This window comes from Capricornis sumatraensis, chromosome 5 (genome assembly GCF_032405125.1).
Source record: "Capricornis sumatraensis isolate serow.1 chromosome 5, serow.2, whole genome shotgun sequence".
In the NCBI taxonomy this organism is placed as follows: Eukaryota; Metazoa; Chordata; class Mammalia; order Artiodactyla; family Bovidae; genus Capricornis; species Capricornis sumatraensis.
This window is the reverse complement of record NC_091073.1, coordinates 100,405,715-100,419,039: the sequence shown is the minus strand read 5'-3', so window position 1 is coordinate 100,419,039 and position 13,325 is coordinate 100,405,715.

The window sequence follows — 13,325 nt, the reverse complement described above, 5'->3', positions numbered from 1 at the left end:
ACAATAAAGACTATTTTGCATGAGGAAGTAACAGGGCAAAAGCCCCTGGGAAAGGCTTTGAAATCCTCTTCATATGAAAGTCTTTAGAAATGGGAGGACATACAGGAATCCTTCTGGAAATACCAAGGTGTTGCTTAGCCCAGGAGACAAGGTGGGGTTACAGGCAGGTAGGGACATGAATTTAAGAGTTCTTCCTTCCTCTCACTTCCTCTGCAACACCCACAGATTCCAGGCCAAGGTATACTTGGGGTCGGGCGGTGGGCTAGAAGTGAGGAACTAAAAGACATTTTGTTCAGCTGGCGTTCACATCCCCAACAATTGACCAGTCGTCCTGACCCACACCTGTGCCACATGGCAGCCTAGGCACATACATGGCCTCTGACCTGAGAGTGACTACTCAGGACTTTTCCATTTAACAGCCTGGAAGACCCTCTGGAGGAGGGAGTGAGGGGCAGAGGTGGGAAGAGGCAGCCAGATGCAATAAATGATGGTGAACCTGACCCTAGACTGGACTTGAATTCTGGCTCTGTCGCTCCCTGGTTATGCGGGCAAATTTCTCAGCCTTTCTGGCCTCCTTGTGCTCTTAAAAAGGAATGATACCGTACTTAGATCATAGGATTGGTGTGAGGGTGGTGAATTCGTATGGCCAGTGGATGCTGAGCACAGAACGTGGGATACAGTAAGCGCTACATAAGTGCCTGGTCCAGGAGGGCCCTTGGTATTCTGCCCCCCAGACTAGCACCACTGCCCTTTGAGGGGATGACACAGTCATCTGGGATTCCAGCAAGGCCTCCATCAAGTGGCTAAGACACCACGTGTAAAGGACTCTGCTGGGAATGGAGATGGCTCAAAGAAACCAAATTTCAGAAACAGATCAGGGAGTGAGCAAAGGAAGACCAGTGCAAAATGTCCCCCGGGGACTTGGGGGTTGTCTGCATGCCATCTCTTTGACTCTAGAGCTCACATGGCCCTCTGCTGGGGGCTGCAAGGGAGGTCTCCTCCAGCAGACAGGCTCCTCCGCGGCCCCACGCAGGCATCCCCACACCGGGCTCTCTGCCAGCAATGGCTTTTCTCTTAACAACTTGTAAGCGCCTCCAAGACAGACTTTGCAACTCACATAATGGATGGGGGACCCCGAGACAGGCAGCTCCAACTTGCTCAGAGTCACAGTGTGAGTCTGTGTGGGGCCTGGGGCCAGGACCACCCCCCTCTCCTACCCCCTGCTGCTGCCTGGCACCCCCACTCCAGCCATGGCTCCTCCCCCTGCCTGCCTGTCTGCCCCACACCCTCCACCAGCATTGGCTTGGCTGGTCTAATAACGCTGGCCCTACTCTTTGGCTCTGCTCGCTTTAATATAGACATAGATTATAGCTACATTAAAGAAGCCCAAAAATACCAAGGCAGAACTAAAGCAATTATTATAATGCGGCCTTAACAGCAGCTGTAATGAGACAGAATTAAAAACGCGCCAGCATAAACACAATTCACTGTTCCCAATGACCTTCCAGAACTGCTTTCATTTGGAAAGTAGCATCCAGTCCTGAACTGTCAGATGGAAGGGGAAGATTCAATTGTGCCTCCCAGCGTGGCCTGGTCCCTGGCTATCAGGAGATCTGGCTGTTCCCTATGAAGACATCTGTCCCCGGGCTGATGCTACCTGGTATTATTCATTTGCTTAGCGGGGGTTGTGGCAGCAGGGAGGGACGTAGGGGCTGGGTGTTCCTTCCATGGCACACAAGGCTGGCTTATTCCTCTTCCCTCCATTTGTCACTGGGCCTGCCTGTTCCACATGGAGCAAACCCAAACCTGAGCAGCCATCCGTGCCCAGCTCACCACGTGTGTTACATGTTGCCGACACTGACAACTCACATTATTTCAGCTGATCCCCACAGTCACCCTGAGAGGCAGCTTCTGTTATTTCTCCAGTTTATGATCAAGGACACAGAGACATCGAGAAGTAAGATGACCACTCAAAGCCACGCGAAGTGGGTACTAGAGTCACGACTCAAATCCTCACCTCCAGGCTGTGAATCCTCAACCTGACTTTATGGAGCTGATATTCTAATAGAAGCCAAGGAGAACTCTATACATTACTTCATTTTGAGGCAAGGGACCGGGGAGGGGAGGGAGAATGTTGAGAGAGAAAAGATGGAAAGAGACAGAAAGCACACCCAACAGGAAAGCCTTCCCCAGGGACCCGATTTCTGATGGATGACTCAGGGGCATCCACGTAACAGAAGCACTTACTCATCTTTCCTTCCCTGGTTCTGTACCAAGAACAGAAGTAAGAAGGCAAAGTGCCAGGAGATAAGGCAGCCCGCAGAGGGGCGGGGGGAGGATGCAGCGAAGGCACAGGCTCTGCTCTTCGAGGTGCTTGGGAGCAAACGCTAAGACTCAATGACTTTGCCAAGCTGGCTCCCAGCCCCAAACTGAGCTTTCTGGAGCCTCACCAAGGGCAGTCTGACCACTTCCTTCTGAGCATGCTCAGTTTACTGCAGAGACAGAGATGGAAGCTCACCTGGCTCTTCACTCGTGTTAGCCTTTCACATCTGTGAACATGATGTTGCCTCTCATCATGTTGAACTGGGAGCAGATCCAGCAGGATGGACAAAAATGGGGAACCACTTCCTTACCTCCTTCCTGGCTGAGCCATCAGCGGTTCAGGGGGCAGTCAGCCTTCCTTCTCTCCCCCAGTCCCAGTCAGGTGGTGCCCTACAACACTGGTGCTGGGAAGATGTCCTGAGGACTTGGTTCCAGAAGCCCAAGAGCCTTGAACACCTGCTGACATGTCAAGCAGCTGTTGGGTGTGGAGAGTGAATCTGTCCCACCAGCCCGGGCTCCAAGAGAGGGTCTTAAAAAAAGAAAAATAGCTGTACCATTTATACTGGGGCTTCCCTGGTGGTTCAGGCAGTAAAGAATCTGCCTGCAATGCAGGAGACTTGGGTTCAATCCCTGGGTCAGGAAGATCCCCTGGAGGAGGGAATGACTACTCACTCCAGTATTCTTGCCTGGAGAATTCCATGGACACAGGAGCCTGGTGGGCTACAGAGAGTCGGACATGGCTGAGCAACTAACACTTTCACCATTTATTTAACCAGTTTGCTATTTTTTTATTTTAATTATTTATTTCTGACTGTGCTGAGTCTTCATTGCTGCACATGGGCTTTCTCTAGTTGCAGTGAGTGGGAGGTTATTCTCCAGTTGTATCTGGGCTTCTCATTGCAGTGGCTTCTCTTATTGGGGAGCATGGGCTCTAGGGTGCACAGGCTCAGTTGCTGCAAGGCATTTGGAATCTTCCCTGACCGTGGCGGGTGGATTCTTAACTGTTGGGGTACCTAGGAAGTCCCTGGAGAGGGTCTTGAGCCCCTCGCCGCAACCTCTCCCACTTGCCACTCTCACCTTGATGGACTTCTGAATAATGATTTCCTCATCCTAGGTAAGAAATGGTAACAAAGCACTTAATGATTTGACAACAACTGCATGGAGGTTCATTACCATTTCCAGGAACCTAGCTCTAAAAGTCATTATTAAGCTGAACTTTTTGCTATACTAACATTGCTGGTCCCCTGCTTGCCCTGATTCCAGGGTAGGCAGGACCCCAGAATCAAGCTACAAATGCTGGCATCATGGCTTGTCTTTGATGAGAAAAAAAAAAAAAAAGAGTTGTTGAGAGAAGCCACCTCCTATTGTTTCCTGTGGACTGTCATCCCTCTCTCTGTGAAAGTCCCTGCTTCACCCCCAGCCCTATTTTCTGGAAAGAGGAATTAGAGGGGTAGTAATCTGACTCAGCGTAGGATAAGATACAGCAGTTCCTTCTAGCACAGAATAAACTGGGAGGGAAAATCTGGGAAAACGTGAGAGGGCAGTTTAGTTCAGTCACTCAGTTGTATCCGACTCTGCGACCCCATGGGCTGCAGCACGCCAGGCTTCCCTGTCCATCACCAACTCCCAGAGCTTGCTCAAACTCATGTCCATTAAGTTGGTGATGCCCTCCAACCATCTCATCCTCTGTCATCCCCTTCTCCCCCTACCTTCAGGAGTGAAAGGGCAGAATGCCTCCAATACTGGGGGCCGGATGGAGCTTCTGCTCCTTTGTGAGAGGACAGAGGGGACCGTGGCCACATCATGCCTTACTTTCCTCTTCCAGGCCAACAGGAGCTTTCTTGGATGGCTGGGAACTTGAGTATACAAACATGAAGGGATGAGGGCATAGGTGAGAAAAAATGAGGGGAATTTCTGTGGATCTAGGGGGCCTAATTTTCAACCTAGACAACAGGATGTGCCCTCTGGAGGTGAGTAGTGGCCTAATTGCGGCAGTGAGTGGGGGTGTCTATGAAATGCACCCTGACTTCCAATCATCATTGGCCAAATATAGCAAGTCCAAGTCATGAGGTCAGCTGAAGACACAACTCTGTGGGAACACACCTTTCTTCTTCTTTTTTTAATAGTATTTCACAGCCATTTATTTTTGTTTTGTTTTTAATTTTTGTTGGAGTGTGGTTGATTCTAAACACTGTCTTAGTTTCTGCTGTGTGTGTGTGTGTGTGCGGGTGTGCTCTGTCATGTCCAACTCTTTGTGACCCCATGGACTGTAGCCCTCCAGGCTACTCTGTCCATGGCATTCTCCAGGCAAGAATACTGGAGTGGGTAGCCATTTCCTCCTTCTGGGAATCTTCCCAATCCAGGGATCAAACCCGCATCTCCTGCTTTGGCAGGCGGACTCTTTACCACTGAGCCACCTGGGAAGACCCAAGAAATCATATTAAATCCTCAGGGCTCATAGATGTGGAAGAGGTCTTCAAGACCTGGCCAGTTGGGGAATATTCGACTAAAAAACAGTGTACAACATGAAAGGATTCAGGCATCTGATACTTTGTGTAAAAATCCACACACAAGGGAACAAATAAACAACCATAGCATCTGAAAGGCCTTTTGGCAGCTGAGTGCTTGGCGCCTCCCACTCCACCCGCCTCGGCTGGCTCGCACTGGTGTGAGCACCACTCGTAGGTGGAGGCTGTGGCTGTGCCAGCCCCTCACTTCCCACCCCCAGGCACTAATGAGATCCAGGGAAGACTGTTGCTGTTGTTCACCCAGACGTCTTTCTCCAGGGCTCTGCTACCAGCTTGTTAGCACATGGCATTAGTGAGTGAGAAGGCTTTAGGCTCTCAAGACGGGGGAACACCCTGCCTCAGCTTCCGAGGGGGTATTCTCAGGACACGGGTCCACAGTGTCTCCAGAGAGATGCTCCAGAGTCCTCCAGCAGTCACCCAGGCCCCGTGTCCAAGGAGCCAGGTTGTAAAGCCCACTCCCCTACTTGAAGTTTCTTTTCCCATCTGTCTAGCAAAGGTGTGAATGGAATTAACAAAGGATGAGAAAGGAGGAAAAGGGGAGAGAAATTAATTGCACCCTCTTAACACCACATCACTATCATCACACATGTGCACACACACACACACACACACACAAACACACCTCTACTCATTCACAGGCAGCCAGTCATCTGCCAAAGTAGACTACGGCCAACACACTAAAACCAAATCGGGAAGCTAGGAAAAGTTCCCACTATGGTGTGAAGTGTGAAAAAGTGTTAGTCACTCAGTTATGTCCGACTGCTTGCTACCCCATGGACTGTAGCCCACCACACTCCTCTGTCCATGGAATTCTCCAGGCAAGAATACCAGAGTGGGTAGTCATTCCCTTCTCCAGGGGATCTTTCTGACCCAGGGATGGAACCTGGGTCTCCTGCATTGCAGGCAGATTCTTTACCCTCTGAGCCACCAGGGAAGTCCTGGTATGTGGTAGAAAAAGCGCTACATGCGGTCCCAGCTCTACTGCCAGCTAGCTGACCTTCAACCAGGCACGTGTCATTTCTCTGTGCTGCAGCGTCCTTCCCCCACTGTCAGTGGTCCATGCTTTTCAAGAGCAATGTGATTGTTTCAGACCACCTATAACTTAACACCCAGGCCCACATTGGATAATTTATTCAGAGTAGGTGCAATCCAGGTGGAATTTGTTACAGGTTTGGGAGCAGAGGACAAAAGCTTTTACAGGGATGAGTTTCCTGACTAGTCACCCAACACCAAGCTCTTCATCTGCCCAGTCACTGGGGTCCATGCTGCACTGATTTTACCCCTTTGTTTATAAAGTCCCAATATACATATGTCAGTGACTCAAACAAGCCTTAGTTTACTTACTACATGGTTCACGGGCCACCCTCACGTGGGATCTATCTACAGCAGTGTGTGCTCCTTACGGAACCCACTTCTGGACCATTTCACGTCAGATCCGCCACTCTTTCATCTGAATTCCTAACACCTGCTGTTTGAACTTCTCATCGGAGGCCTATCTTATGTCGTCTTCTACTGGATTTAACTTTTTATGTTTCCTCTCAGCTAGATTGATCTGCTTGTTGAAAGGTAATGAGGGGCTCCATTCTGAATTAATGTGGAGGGGATTTTGCCTTAAATATATTTTATTTGCTGTTTTTTTAATGCATCAGTTTTGTTTTGGTTAGTATTTTCACAGTATGCCTTTCTTCATTGTGAACTACTGTCAAACACTCTGCATCTGTCTTCCATAGGTGTGAGTGGATTTGACAAAAGATGTGGTAAAAGGAAAAAGGAAAGAACTTAACCAGTCCTCCCCCCAACTAGTACATCAGCATCACCCCCAACACACACACACACATACAAACACACACAAATACACACTCATTATACAGACAACCAGATATCCACTATCAATAGAATAGAGTTTGGCCAAAGAACAAGGTAAAACGAACAAGGTGTTTCTTATGAATTATACATTTTTCAGACCCAAACTTCAAAATGTTCTCTTTAAAAGGGCAAATTTAATCAATTTCTATTTATTGTGGTTGCTGGTGTGTTCTAATTCCTTTCTGTCATCTTGTTTTGTGTTTGGAAATTGTTTGTAGATAAACCCCTCTCTGGCCTTTTCCTGATTCTCTGTGTCTTGCTGGGTTTGCCAAGAATGTAAGCCTTGGACTGCTCATCACCTAGGTCATTTCTCAGGGTTGTGTTTGCTTAAAAAATATCCAACAACATGAGGTAATGTCTCCCTTTGAGACACAGGGCAAGTTCACGGCCTGTTAAGAGATGGATTCCCTATGGACATTGTTCCTCAGCCGTAACAGACTCACCAACATGCAACATCTATCAAGGTCCCACCACGTCATCTCGCCTGGGACTGAGGGACCAAGAAGGACTGAAGCACACGTGATGCTCAATGTGGCCGCCCAATGAGAATGTTAAGGTCCTTTATCTCTGACCCCCAAGTTTCGTGTCTTCTGTTAGCATCCAAAAAACAGTAAAAGGCTAACTTATCAACTTATAGGTAGGATTAATCAAATCAAAGACCCTTCACAAACCTAATAATCGTTCTCATGATTATTTTCTTGTATCATGCTTCCTTCTGGAGTGATTCTGCTTTATTTCCTTTTTAGCATCTATCACTTTGAAAATTATGCATTGTATTTCTCTTCTTTTATTGGTTCCCTTAAATAACCACATTTTTAAAAACGTGTGAAGTTTAACAATGTTTAAAGGTTGCCAATATTTTTATCTCCCTTCAGGACATTCTCTGGAGAAGGAAATGGCAACCCACTCCAGTATTCTTGCCTGGTAAATCCCATGGACAGAGGAGCATGGTAGGCTACAGTCCATGGGGTCGCAAAGAGTCAGACACGACTGAGCGACATCACTTTCACTTTTTCTTTCAGGACATTGGGCTTCCCAGTGGCCCAGTGGTAAAGAATCCACCTGCCAATGCAGGAGATATGAGACTAGGGTTCGATCCCTAGATTGGCAAGATCCCCTGCAGGAGGTCATGGCAATCCACTCCAGTATTCTTGCCAGGATAATCCCATGGACAGAGGAGACTGGTGGCCTCAGTACATAGAGTCGCAAAGAGTCAGACACAGCTGAGTACACACACACACACACACACACACACACACACACACACACACACACACCCTTGGCATACATCCTTCAGGACAGTAAGTAAAGTCCCCACCCCACCTCACTCCTATCTTCTATGCTGCCTTCTGTTACCCAACATTTTAGTTTCACCTTGTTTTTAATCTACGTCTTTGTTATTGGTGTATTATATTTGGTGCTTACTTAGATCTTTTTAATTGTTGTTACTTTTTTCACCGTTGCTTCAGGCTTTCTACTCCCTCCATCTGGTTCGGCTCCATCTCTCTAGTTGTATCCTTGAGTTATTTTTTCAACTAGGATCTGTGAGTCATAAATCCTCTTGGGTTTTGTTTGTATTTAAAACTCTTTTGCCCTTATATTTGAATGATGGTTCAGTTAGGATTTGAATTTTAGGGTGCTAGTCATTGTCCTACAAGCATTTGAAGATACACTTCCTAATGCTATCTATTTTTGCTGGTGATAAGTCTTTAGTTGAATTGTAATTCCTTTGTGTACTCTTTCATCTCTGAAACCTTTTAAAGATTTTCTCCTTATTTTTATTTTCTGTAATTACCTACAAAGTGTCTAGAGTTGCATTTGTTTTTCTTTGTCATTCATGGGACCTGATAGTCTTCAATTTAAGAACTTCGGTTCATTTAAATTCTGAAAAGTTCTCAGTCATTACCTTTTAAAATATTACCTCTCTCACACATTCTTTGTTCTGTTTCTGGTACTTGACTACATGCATTTGGACTACATACCTGTTAATTCCCTTTCATATTTTTTATTTCAAATTCTAGGTGATAGTCTCAATGTATCGTCCAGGTCATTAATTCTCTCTTCGGCATGTCTAATATACAACTTCACACATATAATAAAATTTTTAATGATACAGCTTTTATGTCTAGAAGCACTCTTTGCCTATCTTTATTTATTTTTTAAATTAATTAATTTATTTATTTTAATTGGAGGCTAATTACTTTACAATATTGTAGTGGTTTTTGCCATACATTGACATGAATCAGCCATGGGTGTACATGTGTCCCGCATCCTGAAACCCCCTCCCAAATCCCTCCCCATCCCATCCCTCAAGGTTGTCCTGGGGCACCAACTTTGAGTGCCCTGTTTAATGCATTGAAGTGGGACTGATGATCTATTTCATATATGCTAATATACATGTTTCAATGCTATTAAATATATTTTTGTATTGCTCTGCCCTGTTATTTTATTTTCATTCCTCCTTTGATGTTTTTAAAATAACTTAAATATACTTAAATTGTAGTCTATTTAAAATTGTTCTATTTCCCCTAGATCTTGGAATGCTAACTACCCTGTCTGCTGTTCCTTCTAAGTGTCCTTCATGATAGCTTGTAGCTTTCCATAGATTCTAATTTTTCTTGTGAGTTTTTCAATGGCATTAGTTTCCTTACAGAATCTCATGTCTTCCGAATATAAGTGGTGGTGGCATCTCTCTGTATAATACTGTATATTTACCTTTGCTAGCTTCCCCTGGTTTTACCAATTCTAGACCAGCATTTATGTTAGCTTCTAAACATTCCTTTTATGGTTTACATTTGTACATGTATTATGGGGCTTAAGTTTCCAGTTTGTAGTACCTGACTCTCTTCTACTGAAGGCCTTGGCAGATGTCAAATTTTGTTGAAACTTCCCCCAAATAGATCTGTTGAGCTTTTCTTCTCCCCTAATAAATTCTAAACTTATGCCAGAAGGTCTCTATCCCTGCCTCTCAACTCACCTAGATTTGAGACCTTAATTCCTTTCCTTGGATGGATGTTAAAATACCCACACTACTATATATAAAATAGATAACCAACAAGGACCTACTGTATAGCACAAGGAACTATACTCAAGATCTTGTAATAACCTATAATGGAAGAGAGTGTAAAAAGGAATATACGTAACTGAAGATATGTAACTGAATCCCTTTGCTGTGCACTTGGGCATGCTAAGTCACTTCAGCCGTGTCCAACTCTTCACAACCCCATGGACTACAGCCCGCCAGGCTCCTCTGTCCATGGGATTCTCCCCAGAGATACGGGAGTAGGTTGCCATTTCCTCCTCCAGGAGATCTTCCTGATCCAGGGACTGAACCCGAGTCTGTTACAACTCCTGCACGGGCAGGTGGGTTCTTCATAACTAGTGCCACCTGAGAAGCCCTACCGTACAGTTGAAACTAACACAACATTGTAGATCAACTATGTTTCAATAGAAATTTTAAACAATTCAAACCCTAAGTCCCATCTCTTGGCCTTAAACCTCCTTGGACTAGCATGGCTTCAGGTCTCACTCAGCACAGTGGCTTTGAATTCCTCCCCCATCACTGACACTGGAAAGTCCTCTCTCTTTCTTTGGAGTCCTGTGTGTAATTGAATTTTTTCTGTTATATTGTAGGTAGATTTATATATGCATCATTGGAAGAAACACCTTTCCCTTTCTCCTCAATCCATCATACCAGCTGGAAGTCCTCAGTTAGACTGTAATGAACTAAGAGCAGAAACCCTGTCTCACCCATCTGTGTATGCCAATCCTATAAGAGCCAGGCTTAGAATCACATACAAAGTCAGAGTTCAAAAGGGGTTTGTAAGAACCTCAGGGTCTAACAATAGTGGCTTTGTTAACTGGGTCATTATACAACAATGCAATGAAGTGTGATACAGCCATTTTAAAAGATATGGGAGAAAATTTAAGTGATACAGAAAATGCCATCAACATCATTTTAAAATGTAAACTTACAGATGAGAAAATAGTGTGCACTGTCCTACCATGTATACGGGCTTCCCTGATAGCTCAGTTGGTAAAGAATATGTCTGCAATGCAGGAGACCACAGTTCGATTCCTGGGTCAGAAAGATCCTCTGGAGAAGGGATAGGCTACCCACTCCACTATTCTTGGGCTTCCCTTGTAGCTCAGTTGGTAAAGAATCCGCCTGCAATGTGGGAGACCTGGGTTTGATCCCTGGGTTGGGAAGATCCCCTGGAGAAGGGAAAGATCACTCACTCCAGTATTCTGGCTTGGAGAATTCCATGGACTGTATAGTCCATGGGGTCGCAAAGAGTCGGACATGCCTGAGCAATTTTCACTTTCACTATATATATATATATCATATGTAGAGAAAACAGCCTAGAAGAAAATACACCAAAATGTTAGCGCTATTTGATCCCTCTACAATGAGAATATGGACCATTTTATTTTCTTCTTTTGGTTTGTATTTCCTAGAGTTAACATTTACTTCTTATAAGAATGACAGATATGAATTTGAGTTGAAACCTGGAAAAACCCCAACTTGAGATGCTCTCTTGACTTCCTCCCACCCTGCAACCTTTGTGGGTTGACACTGTCTCAAGGCAGCATCCATTTATCATCCACACCAGGTGGGGAGCTTGTTGCCTTCTGAGCAGCTCACAATGGCCCACTCCTCTCTGCCAGTGGAGGATGCTCTTGAGCACTGAGCCGACCCAGACTGGAAACCGCCCACTGGTCCATTGTTGCAATGCCTCTTTGGCTCATGTTACTGCGACAACCCTCAGGACAGGTGATCCCATGTCTAGCGTCCCTCTTCACTTCCCGTCTCACCTTACTTACACCTCCACATGCTCTCTGAGGGCACAAGTGCTGTGCCAAGCTGCTGGGTCCAGCTGGGACTTCCTTTTTTTGGCCTCAAAGTATGTGAGATCCTAGTTTCCCAACCAGGGATTGAACCTACATCCCCTGCATTGGAAGTGCAGAGTCCCAGCCCCTGGACCACCAGGGAAGTCCTCCCAGTTGGAATTCTGACAGCGGCCACTAGCTACACACAAACTTGCTCTCTTCTACCACCCTGGGCACTTCCTCACTAGCCTTTGTTCTCTCTTTCTTCAGGTTTCTTTCTGGACCCTCATAGCTCCCCCTTTCCACCAGCCCTTGATGGGATGCTCTCTATTTTATCTTCAACAGGTTTCCCTGGCTTTGAATTTCAGGATGCAGGGATGGGTGTCTATCTTCCTTGTGCAGAAGACCCTCTGAGCTCTTTTGGGAAACTAAGTCAACTTCTGCAGTGATCAGCTTTTACAATTCCAGTAGAGCACCTTGCTTGGATCACAGGAAGAGTTTTTGTACCCTGACTGCAGAAAGATGGCTTCCTATCCTCCATTTGTTGTTTTTGTTGTTGAGTCACTAAGTGTCTGACTCTTGGCGACCCCACGGACTATAGCCCACCAGGCTCTGCTATCCATGGGATTTCTCAGGCCAAAATACTAGAGTCAGTTGTCATTCCCTTCTCCAGGGGATCCTCTCAATCCAGGGAATGAAGCCTCATCTCCTGCATTGGCAGATGAATTATTTACTTCTGAGCCAGCTAGGAAGCCCCACCCTCCATACAACTCCTCAATTAGAAGATAAGTCAGGTAACAATATGCTAGATAGAGAGCAACATTTCTTATATGTGTAAATTTGGTGGCTTCGACAGTAAAGAATCTGCCTACAATGCAGGAGACCCAGGTTCAATCCCTGGGTTGGGAAGATCCCCTGGAAAAGGGAATGACTACCCACTCCTGTATCTTGCCTGGAGAATTCCATGGACAGTAGAGACTGACAGGCTACAGTCCATGGGGTTGCCAAGAGTCAGCACAACTGAGCAACTAAAACACATATAATTTTATTAAAATAACAGAGGGCTATAATGTGGCATTTTTGTGGCAAAACTCTATTAGTCTTTGCCCTGCTTCATTCTGCATTCCAAGGCCAAATTTGCCTGTTACTCCAGGTGTTTCTTGACTTCCTACTTTTGCATTCCAGTCCCCTATAATGAAAAGGACATCTTTCTTGGGTGTTAGTTCTAAAAGGTCTTGTAGGTCTTCATAGCACCATTCAACTTTAGCTTCTTCAGCATTACTGGGGGCATAGACTTGGATTACTGTGATATTGAATGGTTTGCCTTGGAAACTAACAGAGATCATTCTGTCATTTTTGAGATTGCATCCAAGTACTGCATTTCGGACTTTTTTGTTGACCATGATGGCTACTCCATTTCTTCTGAGGGATTCCTGCCCGCAGTAGTAGATATAATGGTCATCTGAGTTAAATTCACCCATTCCAGTCCATTTTAGTTCGCTGATTCCTAGAATGTTGACATTCACTCTTGCCATCTCTTGTTTGACCACTTCCAATTTGCCTTGATTCATGGACCTGACATTCCAGGTTCCTATGCAATATTGCTCTTTACAGCATTGGACCTTGCTTCTATCACCAATCACATCCACAGCTGGGTATTGTTTTTGCTTTGGCTCCATCCCTGCATTCTTTCTGTAGTTATTTCTCCACTGATCTCCAGTACCGTGTTGAGCACTTACTAACCTGGGGAGTTCCTCTTTCAGTATCCTATCATTTTGC